The 11,646-nt window shown below is 50.5% G+C and overlaps 1 long non-coding RNA gene across 2 annotated transcripts; it reads left to right on the top strand.

Annotated features, from left to right (window-relative positions):
• The first annotated feature begins 7,242 nt into the window (after positions 1-7,242).
• LOC119296185 lies at positions 7,243-10,281 on the top strand. 2 transcript variants are annotated; one of them, XR_005144996.1, is made up of 4 exons: positions 7,243-7,866; positions 8,038-8,098; positions 9,046-9,404; positions 10,116-10,281. It is a non-coding gene; the product is annotated as an uncharacterized LOC119296185 (long non-coding RNA). The 2 variants fall into 2 exon arrangements; XR_005144997.1 differs by lacking the exon at positions 10,116-10,281 and having other exon boundaries at positions 7,244-7,866; positions 9,046-9,526.
• The last annotated feature ends 1,365 nt before the right edge of the window (positions 10,282-11,646 follow it).

Raw genomic sequence — 11,646 nt, 5'->3', positions numbered from 1 at the left:
GATGCTTGATACGTCTCCAACGTATCTATAATTTTAGATTGTTCCATGCTATTATATTACCCATTTTGGATGTTTATGGGCTTTACTATACACTTTTATATCATTTTCGGGACTAACCTATTAACCAGAGGCCCAGCCCAAATTGCTGTTTTTTTGCCTATTTCAGTGTTTCAAAGAAAAGAAATGTCAAACGGATTCCAAAGGGAATGAAACCTTTGGGAGAGATCTTTTTCGAACAAATGAAATCCAGGAGACTTGGAGTGGACGTCAAGAAGTAGTCGACGCGGCCACGAGGCAGGAGGGCGTGCCCTAGGGGGGTGGGCATGCCCCCTACCCTCGTGGGACCCTCATGGCTTCCCTGACCGACCTCCTTCGCCTATATACATCCACGTACCCTGAAAACACCTAGGAGCACCAGAAAACCCTATTTCTACCGCGGCAACCTTCTGTACCCGTGAGATCCCATCTTGGAGCCTTTTTCGGTGCTCCGCCGGAGGGGGAATCAATCACATAAGTTTCCGATCATATAAGTTTCTGATCTACTTTATTTTGCATCTTTACTTTCCAATCTATATCATAAAAATACCAAAAATATTTATCTTATCTTTTTATCTCTATGAGATCTCACATTCGCAAGTGGCCGTGAAGGGATTGACAACCCCTTTATCGCGTTGGTTGCGAGGTTCTTGTTTGTTTCTGTAGGTACGAGGGACTTGCGTGTAGCCTCCTACTGGATTGATACCTTTGTTCTCAAAAACCAAGGGAAATACTTATGCTACTTTGTTGCATCACCCTTTCCTCTTCAAGGGAAAACCAACGCAGTGCTCAAGAGGTAGCAGCTATCGTGAGCGCTGCTACTCCTCTAGTTTCCTCCTGCCTTGGAGAAGCAAGAAGAGTGGAGGGCTTCCATCCGAAGCCTTATTGGCCATGCCAACAGGGATGGCCACCGGGAAGCTAGTCCCTCGCGGCGTCGGACTAACGATCCGGCGCATATGGACAATGCAAGGGTTTGAGGCACGGCGACCACGGTGCACTCCCCTCCACCGTGGTCGGCCCGTCAGGTTGACGCCTGTGATAACGTGTCCATGGCGTCGTCAGACCCACGGGCGCGTCGTGACCAACGTCAAGTTCTTCGAGAGCGCCTCAAGGAAGACGCCCAGACTACTATCGAGCGGTGACGGGAGGCACGTCACCAATCTGATAGTCGTGCTGGGCCTACTTCGTACAATCCTGCACCGGGGAATGCTGGCGACTTTCCCTATGCAATAACTTGCACAATGTTCACCCATGAGTTGCGGCAGTTCCAGTGGCCCAACACCCGCATGTTCAAACCGGAGGTCCCGGAGAAGTCCGACGGCAAGACCCATCCATCCAAGTTACTGAGCGTTTACACCATTGTGATGCAAGCTGCCGGAGCACAAGACGACAAGATACTTGCCAACTATTTCCCGTTGGCACTCAAGCCCAACGTCAGATCATTGTTGATGCACTTGCCGATAGACTCCATATCCTCTTGGTCCGATTTGTGCCACGAGTTTGTTGGTGCCTTCACGGGCGGCCACGTAGCTCCTGGCCAGGCACGCGATTTCATGTGATCTCTCAAAGGGATGGTGAATGCTTGTGCAAGTACATACAGAGATTCAGCCGTGTGCAGTACAACATCCCTGATGTTCATCTTGCCGCTGTCATCAGCACGTTCCATCAGAATGTGCACAATCATAAGATGTGTGAAGAGCTGGCGATGAACAAGGTTGCAGATGTTGCCAAACTATATGTTCAGGTCGATAGATGTGCCCAATCTGAAGAAGGAAGAAAGTACCCCGGCGAGGACGCCGACGCGGGAAGTGACTCTGAAGACGAAGACACCGTCACCCCGGCCGACGATGCAATAGGAAGTGCAAGGGCAAGACCGTGCTTGCCATCGAGGAATCCGGCGACCCAGGCACCGCAAAGAAGGCCAAGGTTGACGACCCCGGCAAGGAGATTGCCGGGTGCAGCGCCTGCCGGGCCTTGGTGGCTACCGGCACGTCAGAGAGCTCCAACAAGCAGTACTGCAAGATCCACCGTACCAAGGGCCACGATCTCGAGAATTCCCGCCAAGTGGAGCTGCTGATGGAGAAGCAAAGGGCTAAGTACAAGAGACGAGACAAGGAGAAGGGCTAAGGTAGTGCTGAAGGATCTGGCAAGAAGCATGGCGGCCGAGGAGGACGCGGCGACAAGGAGAAGCAACAAGAGAGGCCCGCCCGAGGCCGCGACAAGAAAGAGGAGGATGATGATCATGATGATGATTATGATGATGAATCCACCGAGCATGAGTTTCAAAGGCAACAGAAGTCATGTGTGTTGATGGAGGTGCCTGTTTGCATTCTTCCCACCGCCAACTGAAACAGTGGGCGCGTGGCATTAATGCAACAGAACCAATGGTCGACGCCCAGAAGCCGCTAAGGTGGTCCCACACGCCTATCATTTTTTATGCCGAGGATCACCCTGATCGCACAGCTGCGGTCGGGTGTTTGCCGTTGTTGGTATCCCCAAAAATACACAACCTCAAGGTGACGAAGATGTTAGTTGATGGTGGGGCCGGCCTGAACTTGATCTCACCCAACATGATTAGGAGGCTGCAGATCCGTGATGAAGATCTCAAGGAGACGGGTACGTTTCAAGGGATCAATCCGGGGAGGAGCCAGCCCAAGGGAAAGGTCACGCTGCTAGTTACGTTTGGTGGCGACCTCAACTACAGGATGTAGAGAATCAATTTTGATGTTGCCGAGATCCCGTTGCCATATAACGGGATCCTTGGCCGCCCAGCGCAGGCCAAGTTCATGGCGGCATCACACTATGCATACAACAAGCTGAAGATGCCTGGCCCGATGAGCATCATCACCGTCAGCTTCGATAAGAAGGACACACTCATCTGCACCGATCAGCTCTATCGAGAGGCGGTTGCAGCGTCTGCTGCCAAGGCACCTGCTCCCGCCGCCTAGAAGAAGACCAGCAAGGCCTCGGCCGCCAGCAAGACTCTTGGCTCCGGCAACGGTTCCTGCACTCACTCCGTCAAACACGCCTCTTCGGAGTGTTGTGTTCCCGTTGAGGACGTGCCAGAGAGGTCTACCATCAAGCGCAAGTAGTCTAAGGCGGTCCCGCCGGAAACGAAGAAGTTATTTGTCAAGGAGGATGGCATGGGCGGAGCTTTTACCATAAGCTCCACCCTTGATAGCAAATAGGAAAGCGCACTCGTCCCCTTCCTACGGGGGAATGTTGACGTGTTTGCATGGCAAGCATCCGACATCCCCAAGGTTCCCAGGGAGGTGATTGAGCACCATCTTGCTCTCTACCCCCATGCATGGCCCGTGAAGCAGAAGGTCAGAAAGCAAGCTTTGGAGTGACAAGAGTTTATGATCGAGGAGATCAGGAAGTTGGAGGCGGCAGGTTTGGTCAAGGCCATACTCCACCCGACGTGGTTGGCCAATCCAGTATTAGTACTTAAGGCAAATGGGAAGTGGAGGCTATGTATCGACTATACTGATATCAATAAAGCCTGTCCAAAGGATCCTTTCCCATTGCCATGTATTGACCAGATAGTGGACTCCACTGCTAGGTGTGACCTAATGTAGTTCTTGACGCTTACTCAGGATATCATCAGATCTTCATGACGAAGGAAGATGAAGAAAAGACTGCGTTCATCACCCCATGTGGCACGTACTGTTTTGTATGGATGCCTTTCGGGTTGAAGATCACTGGTTGAACATTCACCTGAGCGGTCCAAATTGGTTTTGAGCCCCAGCTCCATTGAAATATGGAAGCCTACATGGATGATATAGTGGTCAAAACCAAAGACAATGCCACGCTCGTGCAGGACCTAGAAGAAACCTTTGCAAATTTGTGCAAGATCAACCTCAAGCTCAAACCAGAGAAGTGTCTATTCGGCGTCCCGTCCAGCAAACTTCTTGGGTTCTTTGTGTCTCAACATGGAATTGAAGTGAATCCCGACAAGATCAAAGCCAATGAGCAGATTGAGGGGCCCCGACGAGTCAAGGATGTCCGTAGGCTTGCCGGCTGCGTTCCCACCCTAAGTAGGTTTATCTCTAAATCAGTTGAGCGTGCCCTCCCCTTTTTCAAAATTTTGAAAAAGGTGGGTCCAGTGAAATGGACTCCGAAGGCAGAGGCAGCGCTACAAGATTTAAAGAGGTACCTCTCCTCTACGCCAATACTAGTCGCACCCAGACCACAAGAGCCGTTACTACTTTACTTGGCAGCAACAAATCAAGGGGTCAGTGTTGCGCTAGTGGCGGAGAGAGAAGCTGAGGAAGAGGCAACAATGGTGGCAGGGACATCGGATGAGGAACCAAGGCTGGCAGAGCCCGATGCCGGCAAGACGGAATCCCAGGCAGAGCCCGGACCTGACAAGATAGAATCTGCGCAAATGAGTGAAGTAAAGCAGAAGAAGAAGGTGGTGCAACACCCAGTCTACTTTGTGAGCTCCCTCTTGCAGGGGGCTAGGTCAAGGTACTCTGGCATGTAGAATTGCTTTTCATCCTTTTAATGGCCTCGAGAATGCTGCACCACTATTTTCAAGCACACGAGATCACCGTCTTCACTCGCCTGCCATTGCAACGAATCTTGCACAACCCGGATGCAACTGGGAGGATTGTGGTGTGGGCGTTGGAGCTGTAGAGCTTTGGACTCAAATTTGAAAGTACTTCGACGATCAAGAGTTGGGCTTTGGCAGAGTTCATAGAAGAATGGACGTCCATGCCCGATGAAGAAGTTCAAGAGACCACCCTTCACGGCAAAGAGCAAGCAGTCATTGGATTATGTACTTTGATGGGGCCTTCTCGTTACAAGGTGCTGGTGCCAGCGTGCTGCTCGTCGCGCCCACCGGAGAGCGCCTCAAGTACATGGTCCAGATGCACTTTCCTGAGGAGAGGTCGACAAACAACACCGCAGAATACGAGGGGCTGCTTGCCGGTCTCAGGATCGCGGTGGACCTCAGAATTAGGAAGCTTGTCGTCAGAGGAGATTCACAACTTGTTGTCAAGCAAGTCAATAAGGATTATCAGAGCCCGCTGATGGAGGCTTACATGGATGAAGTAAGGAAATTGGAATAGCGCTTTGATGGTCTACAATTAGAGCATGTTCCTCGAGCAGAGAATAGCATTGTCGATGACTTGTCAAAGCACGCTGCCCTCAAGCTACCTGTGGAACCAGGTACATTTGTGCTTCAATTAACTCAGCCATCCGTTGAACCATTAGCAGAGAAGAACAAGCGAAGGATGGCGGTCCCCGCCAAACACTTTCCCGCAGAGTTCCCAGAAGCTGCCGGCAAGGAAGTTGCCGGTTACCCCAAGCTTGCCGGGGAGCAGCAGCCTCCGGCAGTGTACCGAGCTCTTGCCGTCGAGACAGCTTCCCCCGCGGCAGAAGACATGCCTTTAGTTCTTACCATCGAGCCTCAGGCTCCGGCATGGGCACAACATACCGTTCGTTTCCTCCAAATAGGGGAGCTCCCTGAGGAGTAGGAAGAAGCAGAGAAAGTAGACCGTCGGTCTAGCATGTACTAGTTCGTGGATGATGTCCTTTATAGAAGGAGGCCAAACGACGTGAAATTGAAGTGTATTCCTCGGGAGGACGGACTGGAGCTATTGGCAGAGATACACGGAGGCATATGTGGCTCCCACATAGGGTCAAGAGCCCTTGCCGGCAAGGCATTCCGGCAAGGTTTCTTCTGGCCCACTGCCCTCCAGGATGCGATGGCACTAGTAACCAAATGTGAAGCGTGCCAGCTTCATTCAAAGAAGCTTCATCAACCAGATCAAGCCCTTCATAAAATCCCTCTCTCCTGGCCATTTTTGGTCTGGGGGCTCAATATAGTGGGCCCTTTTCCCCGTGCCGTCGGGGGCTTTGAGTACTTGTGTGTTGTGATTGACAAGTTCACAAAGCAGCCGGAAGTAGAGCCAGTGAGAATGGTGACAGTGCAGACGGCCGTCAAGTTCTTCAAGGGACTCGTTTGCCATTTTGGTGTGCCAAACAGAGTCATCACCGACAACGGCACATAGTTCACGAGCCGCACCTTCATGCAGTATATCCAAGATCTTGGCAGCAATGTTTGTTTTGCTTCTCTTGCTCATCCAAGAAGCAATGGCTAGGCGGAAAGGGCAAATGCTGAAATTTTGCGAGGCCTCAAAATGAGAACTTTTGACAGGATGTGCAAGTATGGAAGGCGCTGGATTAATGAATTGCAAATAGTTCTTTGGTCAATCAGAACGACACCAAATTGAGACACTGGCCAGACACCCTTTGCCCTGGTATACGGGGCAGAAGTAGTTCTCCCCAAGCAACTCATATACGGGTCACCTCGAGTGCTCGCTTATGATGGGCTTGAGAAAGAGCAGTTGCGCCAAGATAATGCAATGCTCCTTGAGGAAGATCGTCTTCGAGCTGCTGCGCGAGCCGCTCGCTATCAGCAAGCCTTGTGCCACTATCATAGCCACAAGGTTCATGCCCGAAGTCTTGAGAAGGGCGACCTTGTTCTTTAGCGTGTTCAGTCTGCCAAGAATTCAAACAAGTTGATGCCAAAGCGGGAAGAACCCTATCGGGCAATACGAGTCACCAGGCCCAGCGCAGTTCGCCTGGAGACCGAAGATGGCATTCCAGTGAGCAACTCCTCGAATATCGAACATCTTCACAAGTTTTACCCATAGGGCGCGGTTTCCAGTAGCTCCAACAACCCCCTTTTGTACTAGCCTTGTCGACAAGGCATGTAACCCTATGTACAGAGCCAGGCGTAGATCCTGTGCGCAGCCAGATAGCTTTTAGTATGTATAGCTTCCTGCTAGTTTCCATGTCTATATATCCCTAATAATAAAGCACAGATTGAGTCTGTCGGGTTCACCATCGCGGCTTTTTATGAAAAGGTCCCTGACTTTCTCATAATTTAACCTGCAATCCGACGTTAAGTGGCTGGGAAAATGCTTCGTTCTTGCAAAAAGGACCCTAGACTTGGGAGTATTCAACCCGCGAGCCTTTTTGCATGGGGCTGACTTGCGCGGAGGGGTCAAGCACTACGCGAAGAAGAGGGAGAGAGAGGGGGTCGCAGGCGGAGCTGCTGGCGGCGGAGTGTGACGACCGTTCGTTGGGGGATCGGTGGCACGGGAAGGAATTTGGGGGTGGAAGAGATAGACATAGAGGAGAGGTAGGAGAAAGGGGATGAGATTCATAGTAATGAGTGTTTCTCTCGCTGCTCTGTCTCACGCAATCCAGGTGTTTAATACAGACATGCACCCATTGCACACACGCACCCTGGCCACATACGGCCCACTAGGCTCAGCCCAAACTCACACTAGACCCTTTCTCCCTCAGGCTCCACTGCTCAGGTGGGAGCAGGTGTGACACGGAGGAGATCCTCACCGGCGGCGAGGGGGCTTGGATGCGCGTCTAGGCAGCGCTGCGCGTGCTGCGTGGGTGACGGCGCGAGGTGAGGGGATTGGGAGGAGCAGAACCTCTATCGGGAGGACCTCCTGATTGCTAGGGTTAACGAGGTTCGATTGGGCATAGCTGGGCGCAGCATGGATGCTCCGGATGTGGAAGAGCATGGTGGCTCGGTACCTCCTGTTCGAACAGAGAGAAAGAGAGAGAACGGGATGGAGGAAGGAGAGAACAAGAGGAAGGAGAGGGAGAGGAGGAAGGAAGGGCGGCACTGGGTAGCTGGTTCTGGCGGGGGTCGCCGGGGTCGAGGTGGCCAGGCGAGGCCGGGGGCGCTGGCTTCTCCATCACTTCTGGTTCCCCACTGTTGCTTCGGGCCTCCTCTCCCTCTCCATCTTGCGCTCCTCCTGCTCCACTTCATGTCCAGCCGTGGCTACATCTATACAGGTTATTAAAGTTTGGCATGGTTTTCTTTTAATAAATGGGTGCTCTACTCTATTCTGTACCTTGTGTTCTCTTGTGATAACAAGATTTTTTGGTGGATTACTATCCAATTGATGAATGCGGCGATTTGTGCTCTTGCGGATTACTAATACAGTAACAATCCTTCATATTCAGGGGATACAATGTCAAATTACATTCTGCGGATGTCTTGCAGATAAAAATCCTTGTGGTGGAGGTATTATGTGCTACCACTTTATCAGTACATAACCAATTTCCATTATTCATAAATAGCAACAAGCAGTTTTCATCTCCAAGCATATTCAAAAGCAAAAAAAAATTGTATTGTTTATCAAAACAGTATGATGAGATAGTTCATGGTGTTAGACTAAAATTGGAGAACACAAGTTTATCAGAGATAATAAGAATGTTTCATCAAGGATCAAAGAGCTCTGGAAATATGTTTTTCTCCTCTTTTGATTTTCCTTTCACTACATAAGATTGCAGACTCTGGTTTATAAGTATAAGGATGAAAATAACTTGTGTAGGAGGGCGGTGGCGGCAGAGGCAGGGGCGGTATGGTGTCGTTCTCCATGATTCTTTGAGTGCTTCTCTCTAAATTCGTTGGTGGCCAAATTCTGTACTGATTAAACTATGTCCTTCCGGGTGTTTGATGAAATGCCCAACCACACCAACAACGCGAATTTAGGCCTACATGATGGAATCAACAATGTAGCATGGGCTTCAGTGGTCAACCCAGTCCATATAATTTAGCTATGTGCAGTACTATTGCCAATCATCTGTTTAGATGCTTTTCACATCGAAGGGGTGATTTTATACTAATTTAATAATTTTCATATGTGGTTATGATGATGGATAACATAAAGACATGTAGTTCAAATCGCCATCAAGCACATCAGTCCTTTAATATTAAGCACATCAAATGTGTTAAGTTCCTGCATCAGGTCCATGCAAGCCACTTCATGACAGGAGTCAGGAGGCTCAAGTCCTTAATAATAGAAAATAAAATACCAGAAACATTATGTGTTCTATTTTTTAGATCAGAATCCTAGACGCTGGCAGTTTATAAAATATTTCCAGAACCTCTGTTCTTTATATATATTTCTCAAACTAATTATGCCATCGATTAGCAGTGACATTTCCAAGCTTTGTTTCCATTCTCAGGTCGATGTTACATGAAATTCTTCGGAGTTCTTTCGAATCGAAAGATCAGGAAATAAGCTTGTGGTGACTTTGTGAGGTTTTCGCATTGGACCGTTTGGAACTTCAGATTGACAGACAGCTAGAGACCCCGGTGCTCTAAAGGATGTTGAATTTGAGAACAGAATTTATTGTTGTTAAATATTATTTGCTTCTTTCATATGGAAAAAGTTAGCGTTGTTGGGAGCTCGATGTTGAAGTGGGCCTTGACAGTGGCAAGTTGGGAGCGAGCAAGGTAGATGTCGTCGTCGACAAGGGCCATGACCTCATCTCCTTTGGCTCCAAGTCCGACTACCACCACAACTAGACATGCTCCTCCATAGGTAAGGAACTTTTTATACAGATTGCTTCAACACATTTGTGATGAAACTACAGAGCTTAATAAGTTTGTACATGCAAGTTCAGTAATTTGTGGTTGTATCATCGTAATGAATTTGATGTTCCAGACTGTTGCATGTACCACTCAAACTCACTACATTGATCCTCTTTTGTTTTTCCCCATGGCTCTCGCTCTGTCCTTGCACATATAGTTCGGAGAGTAAATAGGAACACTAGGCCATCACTGAATGCACGAGTATGATATCCATATCATTTCCAGTAAAACAGGGTTGAGATATTTAGCTCCTGTACAATCAATATAATTTTATATCGGTATGTTAACAAATAATTCCAGGCTGAAAATATCACTAGAACCAGCATGAAAATTTGACCTCTTGGAACATGAAAACAGTGGCTTACTTCAGCAGACAAGCTTAAGAGATGGTTCACAATTAACATATGAGTTCACAAATATGGCTCCTGATTTCCATCTCAGAGGTGGATGAATACAGATGTTGTTATGTTGACTACATCTGCGTGTGCGCAAAGTGGTCATGGTGAATTAAAAAATAACAGAAATAGAGGGCCCTCTTTTAAAGTGCTCGCAATTGTTTTTTAGTTAGATATGTCTGCACAATATGGTTGTGTGCATTTCTCGAATACAGAGGCCCTATGATCTTCTTAACTTATCTGAAAAATATTGTTCGACATTTCAGGCCTTGGATTACTGTCAGCTACGAGATGGAGTTCGGAGAAAGGGCCATTGTCAACGTCTGTATGTCGGGGAAACTGATCCTCGAACACCTATGGGGCCGGCGGACCGGGACCCTTTCGGTTTGGCGGGGGGCAGAGATCGCACGGAGAGCAGATCGAGGCGAAGCACACGAGCAGTTTACCCAGCTTCGGAGCTCTCCGGAGAGATAACACTCCTACTGCTACTTGTCTGGTTCTATTCTGTTCTTTCTCTAGAGAGAGAGCGTAGTGTCTTTCTGGGTTACAAATGAGTCGAACCGAACCCCAAACCGAACCCCCCTCTACGTTGCGCATGGGTCTCCTTTTATACGCCAAAGGGGTCACCGACAGGTGGCAACGCAGAGAAGGGTACAAATGTAAAAAGTGAGGTGGTTGGTACAGCTACTTGTACAGTGCACCCTACCTAACCCTGACGGCAGGGGACAAGGGCATTAAAGGCCCGTCTGAGTCACCCAAATAGTATAGAAAAGGACCGTTAGGGGCGCCACCGTTCGCCACGATGGCGATCTTGTCAGCTTCGCATGCCACTACGCACCGCTGGCTGCACAGCCTCCCGCCACGCGCGCCTGGAGAGGCCCCCAGAGCGGCACGTTGGTGGATGCGCTGGAGCGTGGGCACAGAGTGGCCGCCTGCCGCGGCAAGCGCCTTGCCGCTGTTGTTATCTTGTCGGGTCCGGTACCTTGGTTGGTCTTCCCGGCAAGCTCCTCTTGCCGGGGCCTTGTTGCCTTGCCGGAGTGCATGGCGCGTCGCGGCAAGTTCCTTGGAGTGCCTCGGTTGGCCTTCCCGGCAAGCTCCTCTTGCCGGGGCCATGTCTCCTGAGCTTAAATACTTTGTTCTTGAATGGCTCCAAGGGAACCTTGGAGGATCTTGGCGTTCGCCCGGCAAGCCTTGCCGCGGGGTGCTGCAACTCCCCGTGCACAAGTTCGGGGTACTAGGGTACCCCTATTCTAGTACACCGACAGGAGCCCCCGGGCCTGGGCCAGACACGGTGCCGAGCGCTGTTGGGCCAGGCCCAAGACAGGGCACGGGCACATGCGGACTGGGCCACACCGAATCTTGCTCCGTATCCACCGCGCTCTCCCATAACGGCACGCGTTGAATGCGGCATCGTGGGAGAGATCGTGGGTGGTTGTTTATTCGGAAGGGCGAAACGTCCGCCCCGTCCATCTTTATAAGCAGAGGAAACAGGGGCAGTTCGTTCCCCCTCGCTGGTTGCTGCTACTTCATCTTCATGAACCTCCGCCGCCCCCCCTTCTTCTCAAAGCCGAGAGAGCAGCGCTCCGCCCCCCATTGCCACCAGCATCACCACGCCGTCGACCTCCCTCACCACCTCCGCCATGGCCCCGAAAGCCGACAAGGGAAAGGGCGTGAAGTTGGCCAAGGCGCAGCGGCTCGCGGCGCTGCGGAAGGAGCGGGCGATCTTCTCCCCTCAGCTCGGCGTGCAGGAGCTGAGGGAGTACTTCTACCTCTTTTGGGCGAGGGAGACGCATGCGC

This window comes from Triticum dicoccoides, chromosome 4B (genome assembly GCF_002162155.2).
Source record: "Triticum dicoccoides isolate Atlit2015 ecotype Zavitan chromosome 4B, WEW_v2.0, whole genome shotgun sequence".
NCBI classification, from domain to species: Eukaryota; Viridiplantae; Streptophyta; class Magnoliopsida; order Poales; family Poaceae; genus Triticum; species Triticum dicoccoides.
This window is presented reverse-complemented; position numbering and strand designations above follow the sequence as displayed.